Below are 24007 nucleotides of genomic sequence, written 5' to 3'. Positions count from 1 at the left end.
GGTGAAGGAGTAATCCCCACTCGTAGCAGTCAGACCCCCTCGAAGCAGCCTTGTCCCCTCACCCTGTCCCCAGCCCTGCACTGGGATCTGGGCTGCCTCTGAACGTGGGTCTTGGATGCTAAACCGTAGGCCCAGACCTAGAGGACAGTGGCCGTGCCTCTTGTCTGGGCTGCTAGGCCAGGGGCATGTGACGGTGCTGACAGGTGGCCTGTTCCCGGGGGCGTCAGTGGCTGCAAGCCTCTTGCTGTCGGGCAGGCTGTCCTAGAGGCCCTGAAGAATGCCTGGGACCACCACGGTGGGCAGCGGCTTTGGAATGGGGACATAGGGATCCAGACCAAAGCCTAGTACGGCTGATGATGGCACGGCTGTGCTCCCCAGCTGCTGGGCTTGGGGTCTGCCGGGAAGCGCAGAAGACCCAGGAATTCCAGAAGCTCCTTTGGCACTTCCTGGTTCAAGTACAGGATGCCCTGGAGGACAGGGTCAGCAGCCAGCTGGGCCATTTCACACCAGGGGTCTCCCAGAGCCCCTCAGAGCAGACAGGGCAGGTGGGGGGGGCAGATGTTGCCCACCAGGCCCAGCCGCTGCTGCTCCAACCCTCCGGTTCTCCAGTCAGGCAGGCGTTTGGAGGGGAATTCAGGCACTTGATAGTTTCTTGATCCCCGAGTGCAGCGCGTGGAAGTCTCTGTAGCGCGGAACACCAGGTGGCCTTTGTCTGGACTCTGCCTGGACCCCGCGGCCTCAGGGCCCGACGGCAGGATATGAACCAACAGCATTAGGGTCCCGGCCCGCTAGCCGGGCGCTGGGCACCAAGTCTCAGCTCAGCGGGCTTGGCGGGGCGTGCAGTATAATTTTCTAATACAATTTTTTGTCTGAAAGTAGATTCCCATCACTTGCCATGAATAAACATGAATCCTTTAATTCTCATAAGCTAAGGAGAATTTTAAGTTTAGCAACAAACTCGCATCTTAAAAACAGAACAGACCCATATAGAGAACTACCTGATTAGAAAGGCAGGGCTATGAGAATTCTGTCGTGGGCATTCTATTGCAAGGCAGACAGTGCTTAGAGTTCTGAGTTGCTTGTGCAGGAAAAGATGGTTTCTTCTTTTTTTTTTTTTCTCTTTGGGTCACACCTGGCAATGCACAGGGGTTACTCCTGGCTCATGCACTCAGGAATTACTCCTGGCGGTGCTTGGGGGACCATATGGGATGCTGGGAATTGAACCAGGATTGGCCGTGTGCAAGGCAAATGCTCTACCCTCTGTGCAATCACTCCAGCCCCAAAACATGAATAAATCTGACAAGTGACTGCGTACATTTAGGGTTCATAAAAGAATAATAGAATGTATTTATTTATTATAGTAAGACTATCACTTTTAAAATAATGTTATGAAGAAAAAATTTTGACCGCAAAATAATTCAGATATGAAATATCTCTTATGTTCTAATAGTTAATTCTTAATTTTTAAACTGTCTTCACCCTTTAAGAAAGAAATTGCATGAAAAAAGAATATCATTAAGTAATATGAACCTACATTGCCTCCATATACTTCCATTATTGATATCTCTCATGAGGAGGAGTTATGAAAATTAGAATATTTTCTCACTGCTTTTACTTTAAAACTTATCATTGTAATGATATCCGCCTGCCTTTCTTAGATGTAGACTAAAATACAGTCATAATTCTAAGTCTCGGGCAAGGTTAGGTTTTTAAATGGCAGGATAGACAAATTGAATCTTAAAAGATTTAATCTTTGCTGCTTTTTTCTTCTTGTAGCTTTTATTTTCAAAAAGCTAATATAAAGCTTTTGGAGCTTGAATTGTTTTATGTTGTATATTTGTCTTTGTTTTTCACAACTTTAATAGTCTGTAAGTTCATCCTCAGATGCCAAACCACTATATAGTAGAGATGAAATCTGCTTTGAACCGTTCAGCTCTGCCAGTGATGTTATCAGAGGAGCTATGAGAAGAATTTCTCTAAATGGTCGAATAAATCTCACAAATGTGATGCTGGTGCTCCGATTTGTATTCCAGGTAATGGGAAGCCTTGTTTGAATGAAGGGATTGTTGGGATGCTAGGCTGATATTAGATCATTGACACTTAACCCAGGGACTCCTTGCCCTAAAGGAAATTCCCCAAGGGAAGTACACGAGCACCTTTTAATTATTTTTATGCTTGCTTCGCTACTTATTAAAATTCACCACCACCGAGTTCTCAATTAGATAAGAAGCAAGCACATCCACAGCAAACTTGAAGATGCGTTTTCCTGAGATGATAGGAAAGAAAACCGGAAAGAACTGAGTGAGAAATCATACCCTAAGGAAACAAGATTAATAAGGACAGTGAAAAGACACTGTAGCAGTTGCACCCTTTGTCACCTGACATCTGCTGTGTACAGTTGAGTCCGTTCCTTAATAACAACTAGTTTGTATGTTGGTTTCAAAAGCAGGACTTCCTAGAAGAAATGACACAGTAAGAACCTGTATTTAAAAAAAAAAAAATTCTGACAGGATGGGTGTGGTGGGAGGGATGCTGGGACCATTGGTGGTGGAAAATGGGCACTGGTGGAGGAGGGATGGGCACTCGATCATTGTATGACTGAAATGTAAGCATGAAAAGCTGTTAAGTCTGTAACTTTGTCTCATGGCGATTCACTAATAAAATAAAATTAAATTTTAAAAAAAGGCAAATACAACTCTAAAAAATCAAAAACAAAAACTCTGTTGAATCGCCTAGAGATAGCCGGTTCCAAAGCTGTTCATGATTGAGTTTCAGTCATACAATGTTTCAAAACCCATCCCTCCACCAGTGCACATTTCCCAGGACCAATGATCCCCAGGTTCCCCCTCCCGCACCCCTCCCCCATGGTGGGCTCCTTCCCCCCTCCCCTTCCCATCTCTCTCTCACTCTCTCTCTCTCTCTCTCTCTCTCTCTCTCTCTCTCTCTCTCTCTCTCTCTCTCTCTCTCTCTTTCTCCCCCCCCCCCACACTTTTCTACCTTTCTGGGCATTGTGGTTTGCAGTACAGATTCTGAACCTGAATCTATTTTATGTTCACTTGTGGTGGGGCCTCCCAAGCAATGCTCAGGGAACCTAGTTCCACTCTTGCCATTTCTTGGCCAACCAATCCAGACGATTCCGTGCCACCTGTGATCTGTGGTGCTGCTCAGGCCCTTCAGTACTGGGAATTGTCTGGCTCACCCTGGCACTGCTCAGGGCACACATGGTAGTGGGGATAGAACTGGGATCTTGCACATGCAAAGCATGCATGTATTTGCATGTGCAAATATTAAACCTCAGTGTTATCTACCCAGCACTGGGCCTCTCTTTTTACCATCATCGTCCTACCGTAGATGTCAACAATATTTTAAAATCAATCTCGCACACTTCAAAGGTGGCCTACAGGCATCCTTAAGCAGGAGGGGCATGCAAATCCTATATCTTGCAAAATGAGAATTCCAGTTTCACAGGATAGGTCAGTATTTGCAGCAAGGACTGGGTGGGTCTGTTTGACTAACCAGGTTCCAGGTAGGTCTGGCTGGTCTTGCAGCTCTGTGGACCATTTTAGAATCATAAATTTTCACTCTGTGCTCCCCATTGCAGCACCAGGAGAATCTAGAACCACCGATCTAGCTTCTTTCAAAAGGAAAATGCCATCCCTTGGTATTTCTCCCAATTAGTCACCGAGTATATACTTGATTTCTTTTTACAAGCTATCTGTTTTTTTTTTGTTGTTGTTGTTGTTCATGCACATGTCTCTTTTGGTAAGTGGGTGAAGGATGTGTTGTCTATCTCCTGTATTACCTAGTTATTTGACACAGAAATGGGTTCTTCTCCACCCACACCTACTGAATCAGAAATTCCCAAGGTGTGCTTCATCTTGTGTGTGCTGGCTCTCTTCTGGGTGGTTCATCCGCACTCTGACCTTGGAGAGCTAAAACTGAAGACCAGTGGTTTTGAATCAGGCCTGTGTGTCATAATAAACTGGGGCTTTTGAAAATGCCGGAGTGTAGGCCTGACTCTGAGTTAGGAAGGAAATGCAGCATGGTTGTCGTTATCTCCACCTTAGAAATGAGAGAAAGAAGGGAAAGTTGAAGTACTTGTGTAGGGGGACATTGGAGTTAGGACTGAAATACCAGATTTGTGCCCCAGAATTTTTGTCCATTCTGCTCCCCACCCTGTCTGCTGAGGACATTTATAGGCCGGAATCCCAAAGAGGAGACTAATATCTTTCATACTTTTTTACCTACAGTCTGCTGAAAAGCCCATCAATCTAGCTTCTTTCAAGAGAACTCGATTCTATGAGGTCCTTCACATCACTTGGCATCGCTCCCAATCAGTCACCAAGTATATACTTAATTTCTTTTTAAAAGCCACCTGGTTTTGTTTTTTGTTCATGCACATGCCTTTTTGTTAAGTGGGTGAGGGATGTGTAATCTATCTCATGCATAATTTGTTTAAGGCAAGTCATTAAAAATGCACTAAAGTTTAATATGCTGTATATGTTCCTGCTAGAGTTCTTTTCCCCATGTAAATGATTTTGAAAGTTTTAAAAATAGTTTTTAAGGTTTTATTGCATACCATTGTTTGCAATGCCTCATTTTAAAGCTCTAAAATTAACATTTCTTTCCTATCAATTTTATCTTCTGTTTGCCTCTTATTGATTTTCTTTTCTTTTTTTTTTTCCCCTCTGTGTGTCTAATGGAAACGGAGCTAATGGGTCTTTGCTTTTGTTTATTCCCTTGCTTATGCAGCAGCATTGTTTTGATGTGGTCAGCAGAGCTCTAGGAATAGGGCTTGGAGCCACAGCAGGGGGAGTTCACCAAACACACTCCATTTTATTTGTATAGATCCTAAAAGAATTCCTCGCTCTTGCCCCCTGATGCTATCTCCGCTCCTTCCTGCTTGTTTCATTTAGTTGTGTTTTGGTGAGGCAGCCTCGCTTTCCTTCAAGGATATCCTTGTGAGTGATAATCACAAAAGATATATAACCTCCTAGAGTGACGCGGAAGATCAAACTAACTGTCACCTGTGGAGAGCTTCGCCCTGATTCATGAGGCAATCACCACCTCTTACTAATCTGCCGCCACCAGCACCAGGTCTTGAACCAGGCAGAATCCTTGAGGGTGGGAAGGTGGCAGGATGCTGATTGCCATATATTATCCACCAAACCCACAAATAATATGGAACGAACTCACCTTTCATTTACTCCCTAATACATGTAAGATGTATTTATTGAGGATGCTTTTTGAGGATGGGAAAATGCAGGGTTTCCAAATGTGAGAATTGTTAGAGTCCATAGGACAGATGGTGGTGTTTTTTGTCAAATTACAGTGATTTCTAATAATCAGTATTAAATACTAAATAAGAGGCAAGTAGATAGGGAAGGTAAAAGAGGAAAAAAAAGTGTATTGTCCCCTGGCAAATATTGTACACTATTCTATTATTAGCTGTTGAGTTCAAGATACGTGTGGTTCAAGTTCAGGTGTGGCTGGATTAGACTTTGAGATGATCCTAATCTTTACATATGCAATGGTTACTCTCTCTGCCCAGCAAATTTTTTTAATAGGACCCACCAGCAAAGCAGCATATCTGGCCTCTGACACAAATAATAATGAGCAATGAAATGGCCCAAAGGCAGGAAGCAAGAGAGGAGAAAAAGGTCTTGATAAGCCACAAATGGATAATTATTCTCTAGATAATTAAGAGCTGATATTATGCCAACCCAGAATACAACTCAAAATACTGATGTGACAGAATATTTATTTGCATGTATGGAATTCTCTTTTGAAAGTTCCAAAAAATTATCATCTGAGTGGCCCAGAAATGATCAGAATGAGTCCCTATTACCAAAAAATTTACAACCTCCAACTGTCAGCTTTCTGTAGTGACGTTTCCAGTGCAGAGCAGGGGTGGGAACTTGAGTTCTGTCCCTGATTTGTTGTACAGCTTTAAACAAGTCACCTTATCGCCAGCTCTCTGGTTTCTTATCTGTTTAGGAAGGATTATGTTGGCTGCTCACCCAGCAAATATATTTTAAAGATTAATGGAAGAGTGCTTGCATAGTAACTTTGAGCTCTTTATGTCAAAATGATACACATTCTTGTTATGCCATTAAAATTAATAAAGAAATATTGAACTCACTTTTATCTAGACAAAGAACATCACCCATCCAAAGACTTTGTTTGGAAGACCTAATCATTTGGTTCTAGCAATTGCTAGAGTTGGGGAACAGGAAGAGTAATAGTCTCTTAGTTCATAGACATTTGAGGATTCTCTTTAAATCTATTTATTATACTTAACTTTTTAAACAGTTAGGTCTTTAAAATTATTTTAGGGATTATGCTTTATTGTAGGATAACATTGGGTTTGTCTTTTCAGCCTTGCCGCAGGGAACTTAGTTTACTTTAAAGCAATGTCCTTTTTGTATGGACATGGGAAGACAGTTAATATTATGCTTTGTAACTTGGGAGCTGATTGACTTCAATAATATTTACTCCTGGGTATCTGCTTTCTCAACTCAGTTACGATTAGTTCCTAGCACCCAAAAGCAGGGTCCCAATGAGGGACAGAATGGACCCAGGGCAAGCTGTGAGCTACCCTGGCATCAAAATGGGCCAGGCCAAAGTGCAACAATACTCAACTGTAAGTTGAGAGCATGGTCATAGACAAATGCTGTCATGATCCAAAAGTAACGACGAAACTAGGACCCTGCTAGGGTTAGGAAGACTAACCTGGCCTGAGGACTGTCGTCTGGCATATATAGTGAATGTCCTCAGAAAGAACTAAACTTTAAGTTTAGTTTTAAAGTCTCTCTTACCATGCTCATACATTGCTAGAAATATTAGAAGTAAATTTACGATAACTATTTAAGTGGAGTACTAGCTGAGGAAAGAAGAAAGTGACACACCCTGGATGGTTTCCCACCCTTGAGCGGATCTCCTAGTAATCTGGAGTAATCTCCTTAGATGAGATTTTGTTAATCTCCTGGAGGAGTGGTTTTACCCCTCTTTGTTGATTTGTTAATGTTCAACCCACCTTTGTGTCACCACCCTATGTGATTGCTATATAAACTAAGAGTGTAAGAGAAGTAGGAGAGAAGACACAGAAGCAAGAAGAGAAGACACAGAAGCAGGGGAGGAAACATATGCAGAGGGAGAAGACACAGAAGCAGAGCACAAAGAGAAAAGAGAATAAGGGAGTCTTTGAAGAGACCAGAGGAGAGACGACAGAGACAGAGACAGAGATAGATATAGAGAGACAGACAGAAGAGAGCACAGTGGCACACACAGAAGCAGAACACAAGGAGGAGCCATCCTGATCTGGTCCATACACAGTGGCTCGAGAGCACTAAACACGAGTGGCAGGAGAGAGACAGCCGCCTCGAGAACCCAGGAGCAATACACAACACACATCATATCCCCACTTCTGCATGCACGTTTGTATTTTTTACACTTTTTGATGTTTGTGATTTCATGTGTACAATATTACAACACCACACCCTCCACCCAAGTGTTGCTTTCTCCCACCACTGTCTCAATGTTCCCCACTCAACCCCTGACTCCTTGCTGTAGTAAACTCACTTCTGCATATCAGTCCTTATTTTCTGTTGCCTCTGGCCATTGTATTATTTCCTTACTAGTTTTACCACATATGAGAGAGATTCTTTGGTGTCTGCCTTTCTCTTTTTGGCTAACTTCACTTGGAACCATCTGCTTCTGAGCCATCCATACAGCTATAAATCATACAATACAATTGCATTTTAAAAAATTACAGCTTAGGACTATTCTACTCTGTATATGTATCATAGTATTTTTTATCAGGTCATCTATTCTTGGAAACAGGTTGTTTCCAGATACTGGTTATCATACTTCAATGAATAAAGAGGAGAAAATATCTTTTCTGAATAGCTTTTGAGCCCTTAGAGTAGATGTGAAGAAGCAGTATTGCTGGATCATATGGAAGCTCAATTCTTTTTAAAAATTTTTAAATATTTTTTATTCTTTTATAGAATCACCATGTGGAAAGTTACAAAGATTTCAGGTTTAAGTCTCAGTTATACAATACTTGAACACTCATCCCTTCACCAGTGCACATATTCCACCACCAAGAATCACAGTATACCTCCCCCCTCCCCCCCACCTCCCCATCCCCCCACCCCCCGTGTGTGTAACTGGTAAATTTCACTTTACTTTCACTTTACTTTGATTACATTCAATATTTCAACAAAAAAGTCACTATTATTGATTTGGAGTTTCTCCCCCCTAAATTCGACCTGCTGAAAAGAAAACATTTGATAATTTGTTTTCCATTGCTGGGAAGCTCAATTCTTAGTCTTTTTGTGTGTATGTGGGTGGTAGGGACAGGAGTACGGATACACCTGGAGAGGCTCAGGAATTACTCCCGGCTCTGTACTCAGAAAGTATTCCTGACAGCACTCAGAAGACCATATGGGATGTCAGGGATTGAACCTGGGTCAGCTGTGTTCAAGAAAAGTGCCCTACTCATTGCACTATTGGTCCAGCTCAATAATTCTTAGTCTTTTGAGTGGTTTCTTTATTGTTTTCCAAAGAGGTTTAAACAGTTGACATTCCCACTCGCCCACATGGCAGAGCCTGGCAAGCTACCTGGGGTGTATTTGATATGCCAAAAGCAGTAACAACAAGTCTCACAATGGAGACATTACTGGTGCCCGCTTGAGCAAACTGATGAGCAATGGGATGATAGTGACAGCGACAATGAAAGTGACCTATGGTGTTAATTGAACTCAAATAAAACATTGTTTTCTGCTCCCTTTGCTCTATCCACTCATCAAATTTGTCTCAGATTGTCCAGAATTGCAAGAGGCACCTACTCATTGTCACTAGCTCAGGCCTCTGGCATTTACTCTGTAATAATTGCATTGGCCAGAGATGGACAAGGACAGTAACTTAACTTTAATTTCCTAAATATCTATGAGAAATAAAATGCATGGAATATTAAGCTAAGAGGAAATATACATTAAGTATTGATGATAATGGATGATGTTAATTATTAGGGCTAAACTATAATATCTCTATTTTTAAAGTTCTTCTAATGCAAAAGTACATAATGACGCATCATATTATAAGTCAACAAATACTATACTAGGATCTTACAAAAAAAACAGCTTTGACTGAGTCGGGTTGTGGTGCACAGTGCTTACAATTTGTATCATTTGAAAGATTACTGCCTAATTAAGGGATGAAACTACCTAACATTGAGAAACTTGAAAAGCCATGTACCAATCCCTTTAATCATTAAAATTTCAACTGAAAACGTGGCAAAAGGAGCTTTAAAGTCAGTAGACACGTATGTATAAATATTTGCTAATTAATGCTTGCATTCTTATATTTAAAGTATTCTTAAATCTGATTTATTCCAAATGTTGTATAAACCTCATTAATTATATATACAGACTAAATATCAGACCATATTAAGTTGCATTAAGGTGCAGCTAGCTCAGAAAAAGAATGGGACAAGTATTTAAAGTTCTTCTTAATTTGAAAAAGCCTTTTAGGTCAGGAAATGAGGACGCTAACATCTGGTTAGAACTAAACGAGAATTTTAACTAATTGTTCAAACTGGCCAATCGCCAAAACCCTGGAGTTCACACACCTGGATAATATCCATATAATGTTTCTAGAGAAATATACTCTGGTAAGGAAGCAAATAATGAAACTTTTAAAGACTAATGAAGGGAATAAAAAAATTTCAGGAAATAAAATATGTGGCATTCTGTTGCACGTTTGAAGCTTTAGGAGTGAAACCAGTTTATGCGCAGAAATAAAGATGAGAAGGATCACCAAAAAAGCAACGCTTTTGACAAAAACAATTATTCAATCATGTTTACACAGACTAAAACATCAGTTTTCTACATTACATGACATAACATTACCATCCAGTTATATTTATTTAGGTTTACTTATAACATCGGTTCGTATGTAGTATTTTAATTCCCTTAGAAATCAGAGAGTGTATTGCATCTAAGTGAGTCATGCTTAATAAAGAAATTAGATAAATAGAAATTTCAGGATTAATGCTAATATAAAAATAAGGAAAATGAAGCTACTCAGGAAATGTATTTAGCAAGACCATAAAATATAGATGGGAAGGTGTTTGCCTTCCTGCCAACCCTGATTCAAATACCTGACATGATATACACATCCCTACCTAAGTACAGTCAGGGGTGACTCCTGAGCACTTCCAAGTACGAACCCCAAGTAAATAAAAAACTAAAATACAAAATCAAAAGTATTTAGTAGCCTTTTAGGACTTTCATTACTTGGAGGTGGGTGAAGGCTGAAGGGGATAGCCAAGGTATTTAAAAATAAGTTACTGAGTGATTGAATCAAAAATATTCTAACATTCATTTATGGTACAATGATTGTAAAAATGCATTTCATGCTCTTGTATGGTATTATTAAAAGATCCAAATATTTCCCAAAGTATAAAAAGCATAGATAGGAGAGTCACGATCTCTTTAAATAAGATAATCTATTGTTTCCTTTGCTTCATTCTCATTAGTATGAATATTGGTTTTATCACATGCCATGTCTTGGTTTCTGTTTGGAAATTTGAGGACAAAACCTTAAAGTTTGGTGTACAGATGCAACATTAAAAACATTTTTGGTAGACCATGTCACCACTAAATTAGAGTTAATGAAGGGAACAATGCACAGTCCTAACTATAAGTACTAACTTGTTATTTTAAAATGCCACACACAGCAAATTTATAGACCCGATATTTTATATATTTTACTGAGTATATTTTAAATAAACAATATAAAAATTTAGATTTATAAGTATAAAGTAATATTCAGAGCATGAAGTTAGACTTGTAAGAATTTTGGGTAGAAGTCAGATTTCTTGACTTCCTTACTAGCATTTGTATGAATCTGGAATATTTACTATTTCTTCCATATTTTCATTTCTGAATTAAAAGTAATAATATTAACAACCTCCACAAATACGTTATAGGTTTAAAATACAAAAGTGTCAGATAATTTTAGGTAGCAATATAATTTAAATTTAAGCTAAAATATTGGAATAAATATGAAGGGAGAAATTATTAATTAATCTCTAAATATTAGAAGCATTATTAATCTCTAAATAATAGAAGATTCACAAGTATTTAAAAATAGTTATTAAGGGGCTGGAGAGATAGCACAGTGGGTAGGGAGTTTGCCTTGCACGCGGCCGACCCGGGTTCAAATCCCAGCATTCCATATGGTCCCCTGAGCACGGCCAGGGGTAGTTCCTGAGTGCAGAGCCAGGAGTAACCCCTGTGCATCGCCAAGTGTGACCCAAAAAGAAAAAAAAAATAAAATAAAAAAATAAAAATAGTTGTTAAAATCTGATTGGTTTCTTGATAGAATTCTGAAAATAAAATAAAATGAAAGTGATGTTAAATTTTGATTTGATTTTACAGATCAAGAAATTATATTTAAAGTTGTAGTGCAAATGTATTGAGAGATGAATGTAATCAGGCCCTGTAGATCTAGGATAAAGAGAATCTGATTTGGGCCCAAAGATATTATAGTGGGTAGGACTCTTACCTTGCACGTGGCTAACTGGGTTTGATATCTGGCACCGTATATGGTCCCCTCAGCATCTCCAGGAGTGATCCTTGAGCACAGAGCCAGAAGTAAGTCCTAATTACTGCTAGGTGTATCTCAAAATAAGTAAAAAAAAACTATTAATGCCACTGGTTAAAAGAAATCTAAAGATAATTCAAGATAATGAATTTTGTGTCAAAAAGAATTGGGTTGTTTCATTGTTTTTATAGTCATGTTTACACCTTTTACTTGATATAGATGTTCTAGAAATATTTATGGTTCATTTTTAAGAATGGGTTGGAGAATTAAGCATATCTAATGACAAAGGGTTATGTGGCATCCCATTGTATCATTTATTCTTTAAGTGAGTAATTTTTTGAGCATTTTCCATATAGTTTGGCATACTGTTTGAAGTACCTGGAATATGTAAGTGAACAGAGCAAATGAAATTCTTTTCCCAGTAGACTTTTTATTGTCACATCTACAACATACATAATAAAGATGCAAATTATGAAACAGGTTAGACAATAATATGAGCAATGGAAAATGATACAAATTAGAGCAGAATAAGCATATCAGTTATGTGGAAGGGGAGAGCCATCTTTTAGAACGATCAAGGAAGGTCTAATTGGAAAGATGTCATTTGATCAAGGACTTTGAATGCCAAGAGTGAGTCAATTCATTTCAGGGAAAAAAGTGTTCTAGGCATACCAGCTATGACAGAGTTTTTAAGAAAATAATATGCATTTGAGGAGCTAAGTGGAAAAGGACAGAAAATGTTAGGGAGGCCCAAGCATAGCATCTTTTTTGAAAAAGTTGTTTTTATTAAACACTTTACTTTTCAATAACTTTGAATGATAGGGACAAAAGTTATTGGATAGATTTGAATTGATGTGTGAAATAATTTGTCTTATATGAAAGGACCATTCTGGCTATTGCTAAATGTAGACTTAGTGAATAAGGATAGAAAGTAGAATCTCTTGACTCTTAGTACTCTTCATGTTTAACTTTATGAAATGCGATTATTTTAGTAACTGTAAGTTTGATTCTATAGTAAAGATTCTATAAACACAAATATTTTCATTTCAAAATATATTACAAATATTTTTCAGGAGTCATTTATTGAAACAATATTGGATCCTCAATTTTCAAGATCATAAATCAAATACTTAATTTAATTAGTGTAATGATCTATGTGTGCAGTATTTGACAGCTTTCTATGTACTTTCACAGAAAAATATTGTTTGAAACCAGGGAAAGACCTGGTGATGTTGAAGATCTGATTATTGTTTCTTTGAAGTGAAAACATTTTTTTATCAATCTGGTTATTGGCTCTGGGTAGGAATCCAGGTATCCTTATTCTAAGACCAAAACTCCATTTTACCACTTTGCTTGAGACAAGTCTTTGGAATTTGTTATAATGGGACATGACCTACATTAAAATTACTGTTAATGACCTGCAAATGAAGGAAATTTTCAGAAGGTAGTAAATCGAAGGGGTAGGGGTAGTGGACAGGCAATTAATGAGAAAGAAATAATAAAAATCAATCCTGATAACTTTGGTACTTTATTTCTTGACCTCATACTTCCACCTAAAAGTCACTTATTCAAGACTAGTAGAAATTGGAACTCACTCAAGGTCAAAACTTACGGTAGTGTGGCTATCAGCCAAAGCTAACTTTCTGTCAAAATTACTTTAAGAGAGGCTAGGCTGAAGGTGTCTTCTAGGTCAAATATAAAGGTATTTCAAAACCTCGGGTCGGATACACCTCTTAAAATATTAAATGATGTGAGATTTGTTAAAAATTAGTAAGGTCTGTGAAACTTCATTTAAGAAGTTAAGCTGCCATAGATCATAATGCTTGCCAGTTCTTTTTTTTTAACTCTTAAAGTTTTTCCAAATCAGGTTGAATGAAAGTCAAATGGTTATTTTAAATTTTATTGCCAATGATTTTTTTCTATCCTACTTGCATCTCAAAACTCTGAGCATCCCTACACATGCTATTTTGTAATCCATGAATTCAAACTCTAACAAATATGACTTTGAGTAGGTTGAAACTGCCCAACATCTTCAGAATTCTACCAGCACCATGACACTTTAATGAGATGAAAAAGCTCTCCTTCCTAGGATGGCCAGAAGGTCCACTTGTGTGAGCCTAGCTCTGATTCCAAAGAATACATTGTATATCATGTTTTTATTAATTGAGGGGTAAGAGCAGTGCTAGGCACAGAGTTAGATAAGTTGGAGTGATAAAGAAGCAGAAACTCCTGATGAATAGACTGGTCAATGTATATTGAGAAACAAGATATTTTTCATTGAATTTTTATAATGTGTCAGGCATTGGGTGGATGCTACCATATATTCACATTGAATAAGAGTATTGATGACGGGTTATCAGGATATGCCTTATAACATTATTTATTGCTATAAATTAGATCTAGACACTCATTTAAGCAAATATTTATTTTATTCAGTATATATATATATATACATTGTGATAGACTAAAGATGATTAACAGAGAGATATCTAAATCCTAGGGCCAAATATTCTTCAGTGAAATTTTCTCCATATATATGTTCTTTGTACAAAACTGAAGACTCCACTTTCTATCAAGAGTAATGACATAGCTAAACATCAGAATCCAAATTTAGAGAGCTTATTTTTTCTTTGGTTTCTGGTTTAGTTAAATATAATTACTACAATGGAACATACATAAAGAGAATGTAAAAATGTATGATATACCCATCCAGGTAAAATATTGATGATATCTTAAAGGAATGCTGACAGACTATAGTTGAATTATCATTAGAAAATTAATGTCAGACATATTAGCTAAGATCATCTCTCCATATTAATTTAAGTCACATCACTCAGAAGAATCTTCCTAAGTGTCAGAGATCTTACATACTGATCTAGATTCAAAGCAATTCTTGACATTCCACTCTATCCTCCTCTTCATTGTTTCCAGTAAAATTTACTGGAACCTACCTGTTTTTCTTTTCCTAATATTCAAAGTTTGTTTCTTCAAAGTCATTAGATTTTCAGGGGCTGGAGTGATAGCACAGCAGGTAGGGCATTTGCCTTGCACGCGACCAACCTGGGTTTGATTTCCAGCATCCCATATGGTCCCCTGAGCACCGCCAGGAGTAATGCAATGAGTCAGGAGTAACCTCTGTGCATCACCGGGTGCGATCCAAAAAGAAAAAAAAGCCATTAGACTTTCAAATTAAAATGAAAGAGATTTAATTTTTTCCCACTGATAAAAATTACGTACTAGCATGACCATTTACATAACTTTGCAGAAGAAATGTAATTTCTTGAGATCAGCACTCAGAGATATGCCTATTCGTAAGATTCTACTTTGCAAAAGTAATATACAGTGAACTTATAGGAACATTGCAACATGAAACCTTCCCAATTTACTCCACCCATTTGTTTACTTTCATGAAAGAAAGGTTATACTGGGTCATAAATTGTCCTATACTGACCATCTTTTCTATGTTTATACTAAATGTGAAAATGATTAGAAATTTTGAGACAGAATCTAAATGATACTTTAACTCTCTTTCTTTTTGTCTTTGCTTTCTCTATTTATTATTTTCTGCTTCATTTCTCTCTTTCTCTCTCTCTCTCTCTCTTCTCTCTCTCTCTCTCTCTCTCTCTCTCTCTCTCTCTCTCTCCTTCTGTTTGTTAAACTTCCTAGTAGAGAAAGTAACCTGAAAATAGGCATTGCAAACTAAATGGGTTTGGTATCTTAAAATTTTTTGGCCAAAAAGACATCAACACTGAGAAATATATATGTGATGATAAACACAGATGTTGAAATGGTTTTATAAAATAACTGCACACTTTCTCATGAAAAAAATACACTTCTCGTGATTCTAAGTAAAGACAATTTAAATACAAGTTAGTGCTTATCATTGCTTCTTTTGCTAATTCCCTTTCTAATTAATGGAGCTACTCTGGGAATCAGTTTCTTTATATGTGAAATATTAGGTAGGACAGATATGTGTAGTTTCTTTCAGTTCTAAAATACCGTGAAACATTTCATGGAACATCAGGTTTGGATTCTATACATACTTTTTTGCATTGTCAGTCATGTTTTAACTTACTGAAGAATCACATTTACCCCCCTCCAAATCTTACATTCTCACTTTCTGATTCCATGACAAGGCATAAAATCATTCACTTTTAGGTCTTCCTTCCATTTAGAGAAGAAACACTGAGGGCCTAATTCCTGACGGATACTTAATAATGGAATTGATTGATAATAATGATACTGAACTTTGCCATCAGCAACAGTGGCACATTCCCTTCCACTCAGGTCACTCAGAGTGCTGTGGCTTTGGCTTAAATGATCAGGCAACTTTATCTGATATTTAGGCCTAGATGGCTTAGATCCATTTTGTGTTCAATCCATGTGAAATAAAGTGAATAAATAAGCTTAAAACAGAACAGAAAGCCACCTGAGAAGAAATGGAAGTGATATATTTTTGATAGTTTTTATTCTGTACTACACTGTGTTTATGAATTCTTTTAAGCTTTAATGAAAAAGATGATAAAAAACCTAGTTTTACTAATTTTAATACTTTAGACATTTTACAAAGGTTTCTGATTCAGCAAAAGAAAAGGAATTTTATGAAGCACTTTCCTCTTCATTTTTAAACACTGTGACCATGAAATTATACTTTCTGTTCACTTAGACAAATTCATCAAAATTTGCTTAGCAAGACCTCTTAAAAATGTAAGATGCTTTGTGAGTTCATTTTCAACTCAGTATAAGCAAAATATTTTTACTTAGAAACTGAAACACAATATTTTCCTATGAAATTAATTCTGAATTTAGAATGTTCTACTGAAACAAACTATGGTTTTAATAAGGGTCCTGAAATTCAATGACATGTGAATGTTCCCATATTAGAGTACAGCTTACATTCATTAGGTGTGTGACTGAATTTCCTGTTTAATTTTAGGTTAATGAAATAAATACATTAATATAACTATTTTTTCTAATCCAAATATTTTATGAATGAACAGGGCAACAATCCAAGTTCTGAGCAAGTTTCTGACTCTCATATACGGTCAGAAAGCTGGAATTCGTTAGCAGACTATTGTCCCTTTCTAAGGACAAAGAAAGTTGCAAGAATTTTTTTTAGAGTAATGGAAACATACTGAAGAGCTCTTAAAACCCACAAATATAAATGGTTTCTCTAGGACAGGGAGGTTTCAAAATAAAATCCAAGAGGAGGCTCCACAATGAGTGAATTTTGGCGGGGGAACTTGCATATTAGTGACCTCACTAAGAAATGAAGTGAAAGTGAACTGACACCTTTGCAGTTTCCAACCGCTCAAAAAAAAAAAAAAACTCCACTCTGACATTTCATTTTACCTTGGCAAATAACTGCAATGAAAAATAGCCCAGACACATTATAGGATATGCCCTTATGCATGATATTTTGTATCAGATATATCAGTCACATTGCAAAGGACTTAGATCAACTTAAAAAAATAAAACCCAATAGAATGATTACAGCCGCTGCCTAGAATGACAAGTATTATCAACAAAAATTAATCAGGCGCATCTTTTAGTGAACTCAATTAATAATGTGCAACAACAGGGTCTCTTTTCTTAAGATGAAAATTAATTAGTGGAGGGAAGGTCACTTGGAGATGCTGACATCACTCATCAGAATGCTCTGGCAGCTCTAATTATTTGTCTTCCAGGCTTGGGTGATCAGAAATTATTGCAATACCTGAGCAACATTTTGAAAAAGCTTTGTGCATGGCTCTTTTAATTAGACCTGGTATTTGATTAATGCAGTGGAAGCGTTTAGATCAGCCTCTTATCATTGAGTGACTTAGAAGTTTTGGGGAATTACACTGTGTGAGACAGGGTCACTGGAGAGGTTTTGAATCTATATATTTTTATTATTAAAAGAGGTATAATGTTAAATTAGATTTTATCTTTCTCTTATAAGCACACCATTCAATGCCAAGCAGGGTAATGTATGGAATAGAATTTTATTAATTCATTTTAAGCATTTTAATGTTTTTTAAAAAAACCTCTCAACTAAAATAACCAGGCTTGGACTTTTAGAATTGAACCATTTTTGTCTAAATATCTTTAAATACTTAGTGTTTGACAGTATCTCAAAAGATACATGTTATCTTCGGGCAAACTTAAATTTAGAATATTCAATTTGGTCCTTTTATGGAGTTTGCAGTCTCACAGTGCAAATAGAGAGACGGACCATCGCAGAAAACTAGAACAGGAAAAATATTGTGAAGCTGAAATAATTGTTCTTTGTTCATGAGTTTAATAATTGCATTTGAAAATTTTGAGGAATAAAAATAGAGGCCAGGGAGATAGCTTAAAGTAATAGAGCACAAGTTTTGCATGTGGGAAGCCTTATGTCCAGCTTTAATCCCTGTCGCTTCTTGGGTCTCCAAAATCTGCCAGAGTAGCCCTCATAGTCCTGAGCAATGCCAGCCATGGCAAAAATCTGCTGGGGACCCTCACCCCACAAACTGAGAGAGACATCAACTGTATGATAAAACAAATATCTGTATAAGAATGACAGTTCTTGTTTTTAAAGTGATAATATGTCACGTACGTGACATTTATATCATGGTCTCTTTTAGATGTTCTTAGAATGTACTAAATGTAGAATTCATCTGATCTCTTAAGACAATGTATAATTAGTCTGAGTTTTATTATAACCTGGTTTTTATCTTCAGGGGATCATAGTTTGAATCTTAAAAAATATAATCTATAAAACATATTTAACATGGGTCCTGACTTTCTGTGACTGAGCATTCACTTCCCCCAAATTACCAATTTAAATCTTCCTTGTTCTGGTCAGACAGCGGGGGTTAAGTCTTCCTCACCGCCAGCCCCTCTGCAGGGACCCTGTGGGGGTTTTACCTACGACCAACAGCCTCTGCCTGGAGGTCCCAGCTCAAGGCTTTGAAGGTGAAGTACTTTCTATTCCTCCTGCAATTCAGGGCAAGCATCCCTGTGAGGGCGACTTTACAAAGAGAGAAGTAATAAAATGTGTTTTCCGAACTCTTTGATGCATCTTACTTTGAGACGAAATACATCCAACCCTCTAATGTCTTGTATTTGACCTTTCTGCATTGTTGCTCCTTCTCTTCTCTTGGTTAGTACCACGCAAATCTCTGACTGCTTAGGATTTCTTTGACTTTTCAGTTGCAATGAAAAACAGGACAAAAATAAATGAGTATCACTCCACCCCAATGGCCATCTGATCCCTCGCCCTTTCCCCCATTCCTGTGCAAGAACCAGAAGCCCTTCTTGTTAGAGGAAAGGACTATAAAGGAGCAAATGTTTGCAAGGGGGTGGCTGCACTACTGGCTGAATAAAGAAAGCATAAACAATTTACAAAGCCCAAGTTTGGCTTTGCAATTTTGCTGTTCACTTATTCAGTAACCCAGCAGTGTGAGTCTATATTCACATATGGACAGCATGTTTCAAGAATAGAGCTTATTTTACAATCTGGTATGGACCCAGTGAAGGAAGCAGCATAGGTTAATGAAAGGAGCTTGGCTTTAGAATGAGGAGCAAAGACTTGACTTTATTTTATTTTATATTTTATTTTTGCTGTTTGGGTCACACCCGGCAGTGCTCAGCGATTACTCCTGGTTCTGCACTCAGGAATTAGTCCTGGTGGTGCTTGGGGGACCATATGGGATGCTGAGGATTGAACCTGGGTCGGCCGAGTGCAAGGCAAACGCCCTACCCGCTGTGCTATTGCTCCAGCCCCTTGACTTTATTCCTTATTGTCTGTGTGATGTGAATGAGTTACTGACTGGCTTGGACCTCAGTGCCTTCACTTGTAAATGGATAAAATGACCCCAAACTCACAGGCAGCTGGGAAGATTAAATGAGATAAAGTATCTGAAAATACTTACCATAGTAATTAAAATATTGTAAGAGTTCAATAAATGTTAACTCCATTCACCATCTTAGGCACTGATGTTTTGATTATCTTTCAGCTCTTTGTTAAAGGATCTAACTTGTTCCCACTCTTTTGGGGTTTCATAAATGAAAACTTAAGCTGGATAGGCAATACGTTTAAGTCAATAAATACATCCTTAAAATCAATGACTTGATGATATCGATATACTAAAATGTTCAGCTGATGTAGCCCAAGTGATCTATATTGTAATTGTCTAGCATAGAGCGAGGATACAGCTATTAATGAAAAATAAAGTAACTTGTGCTGGTACTCACTGGTAAAACATTTTGGATACTTATTTCTACTGATGAATTATGCATGCAAAGGCCGAATGGGGCATACTGATTTATTTTCCCTGTTTTATGCCTTGATTTTCAGGCTGTGTGCAAAGCAGTGTATATTTTTTCTGTGCTACACTCCCACTGACTATATTATGCTCCTGGGGCTCTTCAAGTGGAGGAGACACGCAGCTCTGCGCACGGATTGCAGGTCGGCCTGTAAAGCCAAGGTAGTGAACGGGCATTGGGGAGAAACGATTGAAAAATTAGTGTCAGATGTGAGATTGTTGTTGAAGTGCAGCGTCTCCACTTAGATGGCAATGCCATTCACCCTTCCATTAGGCCTTTCAAAAAAACCCTTTTATTTAACAAAAATCTGTGACCAAAAAAATCTTCGACACTTAAAATTAGGGTCACAGAGAGATAGCTGCAACAAGGAATAGGACTGTTCTTCAAATTTAAGAAAAATGTATATGGTGCTTGCTATGTGCCCTATGTGACGTATAATTCTAGGTAATTAAGAATTAATGAGAAAGAAAACCCAAAGTTAGGAACAGCATGCACATTCTAGAAGGTAAAAGAAAGCACAGAATAAGAAAGAAAAATGCTTTTAAAATATGTATTTGACTGCCTAAAATGTTTTTTGGCTTTTTGTTGGTTTTTCTTTTCTTTTCTTTTCTTTTCTTTTCTTTTCTTTTCTTTTCTTTTCTTTTCTTTTCTTTTCTTTTCTTTTCTTTTCTTTTCTTTTCTTTTCTTTTCTTTTCTTTTCTTTTCTTTTCTTTTCTTTTCCTCTCCTCTCCTCTCCTCTCCTCTCCTCTCCTCTCCTCTCCCTCCCCTCCCCTCCCCTCCCCTCCCCTCCCCCTCCCCTCCCCTCCCCTCCCCTCCCCTCCCCTCCCCTCCCCTCCTCCCTCTCCTCTCCTCTCCTCTCCTCTCCTCTCCTCTCCTCTCCTCTCCTCTCCTCTCCTCTCCTCTCCTCTCCTCTCCTCTCCTCTCCTCTCCTCTCCTCTCCTCTCCTCTCCTCTCCTCTCCTCTTCTCTTCTCTTCTCTTCTCTTCTCTTCTCTTCTCTTCTCTTCTCTTCTCTTCTCTTCTCTTCTCTTCTCTTCTCTTCTCTTCTCTTCTCTTCTCTTCTCTTCTCTTCTCTTCTCTTCTCTTCTCTTCTCTTCCATTTTTTGTTTTTGAGAGGGACATACCCCAGGAATGCTAAGAACTAACTTCTGCCTCTGAGCTCAGGGATCACTCCTGATGGTGCTTAGAGGACAATATATGGTATCAGGTATGGAACCTGGCTTGGTTGTGTTGTAAGCAAGTGCCCTACCCCATGTACTATCTCCCCAGCCCTAGATAACTAAACTATCAGTTGGTATTACAGCGCAAATTTCATCATCCCTGCAAAGATGAGAAAGATACTATGTCAGGGGTTTCTGGTGAGAGATTGCGTTGCTGTCATTTCTGATTCTGATTAGAGTCACATTCCTTAGAGACAGTGCCATGTCCACCTACAGCCAGTGCTGATGCTCTGTTTGTTATCCCTAGATAGTTGGGGACTACTTCTGGCAGCCTCCCTTTCCTTCTCACTCATGTCCACAGCTCCTGCAGGATGGCCCTGTTCCTCTCTACAGTCCCCTGGACACAGTGCAGACGCCAGAGCCTCAGAATACCTAAAAGTGAGACTTCAAGTCCTGCTCATCCTATGGATGCACTAAGAGTGCTTCAAGTGCTTCTGGCTCTGGGGTTCCAGGTTTACAAGCCCTCTGTGATATTGGGAGCTTCCCAACTTCAGTAATGGCATGGAATTCATGGTTGCATCTCCAGGAATGAAGAGGTGGGAGTGGAGGGATACAATTTCCTTCCTGTGGTACAGAATTCTCTTTTCTTTTCTTTATTTCTTTTATTTTTCTTTTTGGGTCACACCCGGCTATGCACAGAAGTAACTCCTGGCTTTGCACTCAGAAATTACTCCTGGCGGTGCTATAGGAATATATGGGATGCTGGGAATCGAACCCCGGTTGGCCGCATACTAGGCAAACGCCCTACCCACTGTGCTCCAGCCTCCAGAGTTCTCTTTTCTTTCCTCAATCAATTTACTTGATGTAGAACCAGGTTCCTATTTATGGGACTGGCAAATATCTGCACTGTAAAATGAACTAATTGATTCTCTTGCTAGAGACAAAAATGCAAAGAATTCTTGAGCTTATGATTCCATGACTAACACTCCAGTTATTATTTTTTTAATTTTTATTTTTTAATTAGTGAGTCACCGTGAGGGTACAGTTACAGATTTACACATTTTCGTGCTTGTGTTTCCCTCATAAAGTGTTCATGGGCTCATCCGTCCACCAGTGTCCATTCTCCACCACCAATGAACCCAGTGTCCCTCCCACCGCCCAATCCCATCCCCCCCACCCCACCTCTGTGGCAGAGCATTCCATTTTGTTCTCTCTCTCCCTTTGAGTGTTGTGATTTGAAACAGGGGTATCGTTACTCCAGTTATTTGCATTTAAATTTTTTATGTATTTGTAAAATCCCAAGTTAAGTGTGGGGCAGAAGGACTGGTGACTAAAGCACCTCCTTGAAAGTGTGACGTCTGGAGTTTAATCCCCACTGTCACCCACATCTGATTCAGACAGCTGTGCTGTTTGTGGTGTCTGGTGTGCAAGCAGTTTTCAGTGGACCATGGTCAAGTCTGAGCATTGCAATGAAAGCATGTGACCTTCTATGAGTATCACAACTGAAAATATGTGTGAGCACCATAGCCAGGAGTGTGACCCTATGCTCCTTCTCCCCAGGATGCAAGTGTGTGGACACAAGAGTGTGTGTGATCCTCAGCAAGCAACGGACAGCTATCTATTTAAAGGTAGTGGTCAAACTTTTTCTCAGCAACTTTTTTGGATAATCTTCATAAAATGACCCCTGTTTATTAAAATTGGTCAATAATCTTAGTAATTTCATTATACAAATCACTTCTGGAACTTGCTAATTACAGGAAAACATGTACATAACTTTAAATTTGCTTCAGTTGGTTTGCAGCAAAGAATATGAATGGAAAATTCTCACTCATTATTGTTAAGTGCAAAAATGTTTGAAAAGTACTGCATGTAGCTGAAGAAAAGGATCTCTGGGACACTTTTCTTATGAGAGTCTAAAGTTTAGGGCCTCTGTTCAGGGTCTCTGTTGTTTACCATTAAATCTCAGAAACCCCGATTGGCTGTCTTGGGGCAGACAAGCTGTTTCACCCCTGATTCTCAGCTCTTTTAAAAAATTTGGTCTCAGATAGACTGCCTGGACTCTGCACCTTACCAATGTCTAGATCATGAAAATGATACTCGAATAAACAAAGATTACAAAAATCATGAATTTTTTTTCCTTGGAGGAAGAAGCTACTAAATGCATACTAAAGGTGATATAAGATTTTCTTACCTGTGTGTTGATTATAGGTAAACAGTAAAGATCATTCAAAATTCAATAGTTCTTTAAGAATGTCCTGCTTTATTTCTAAGTGAGTAACCTCTTTTATTCATTCCCTGCTCATGAGAATGACAATTAGAAAGAAAATTTCCCCTAGAATTATTTACCAAACAGACTATGTATCCACTTTACTTGCCTGCTAAGTTTTAAGTACGTTAAAGTTGGCTAGGTTTGAGGTGTTTGCAGGCCCAAAGTAAAATATGGTACTTTGGAAAGGATTCTAAGATCAGTTGCCTGCTGGAATTTGTATTAATTTATAGCATTTGAAGAAAATTATAATAAACAAGTCCTTTACTTCTAAGCCTCATACATCTTATTGTCTACATGATCTGATGAGTAACTGATTAAATTAGCACAACCTTTCTCTGTGTGGAGACATGGGGTGTTATCAGCAGCAGTATATATATCATTTCTCTACAAATTCCTCTGTGATATTTTTTCTTAAGCCTGTTAGTTTGAGTCTATTCAATCAATAGAAAATGTTCACGAGAAAAATATTGCTAGTAAATTCTTATTCTTTCTCAGGACCTATCATAGTTTAACTTGTCAGAAACATTTCCATGTATACATAATAAAACCTCTCTGTATGACAAATATAAAGATGCTGAAGTTGTCGTTGTCAAATGCATCACCTCCAGCTATATGGCTAACGATGCACATTTGATCACCTTGCCAACTGTTTTATATCTGAGAAACAAAGGAAACTAC

The 24007-nt window shown here is 38.2% G+C and overlaps 1 pseudogene; it reads right to left on the bottom strand.

Moving 5' to 3' along the window:
- Nucleotides 1–261: 261 nt before the first annotated feature.
- Nucleotides 262–773, bottom strand: LOC101558311 (sorting nexin-22-like; annotated as a pseudogene).
- Nucleotides 774–24007: the final 23234 nt, after the last annotated feature.

The sequence above is a fragment of the Sorex araneus genome, chromosome 1, assembly GCF_027595985.1.
Source record: "Sorex araneus isolate mSorAra2 chromosome 1, mSorAra2.pri, whole genome shotgun sequence".
Lineage (NCBI taxonomy): Eukaryota > Metazoa > Chordata > Mammalia > Eulipotyphla > Soricidae > Sorex > Sorex araneus.
Note: the sequence above shows the minus strand (reverse complement) of the source record. Positions and strands in the feature narration are given on the sequence as shown.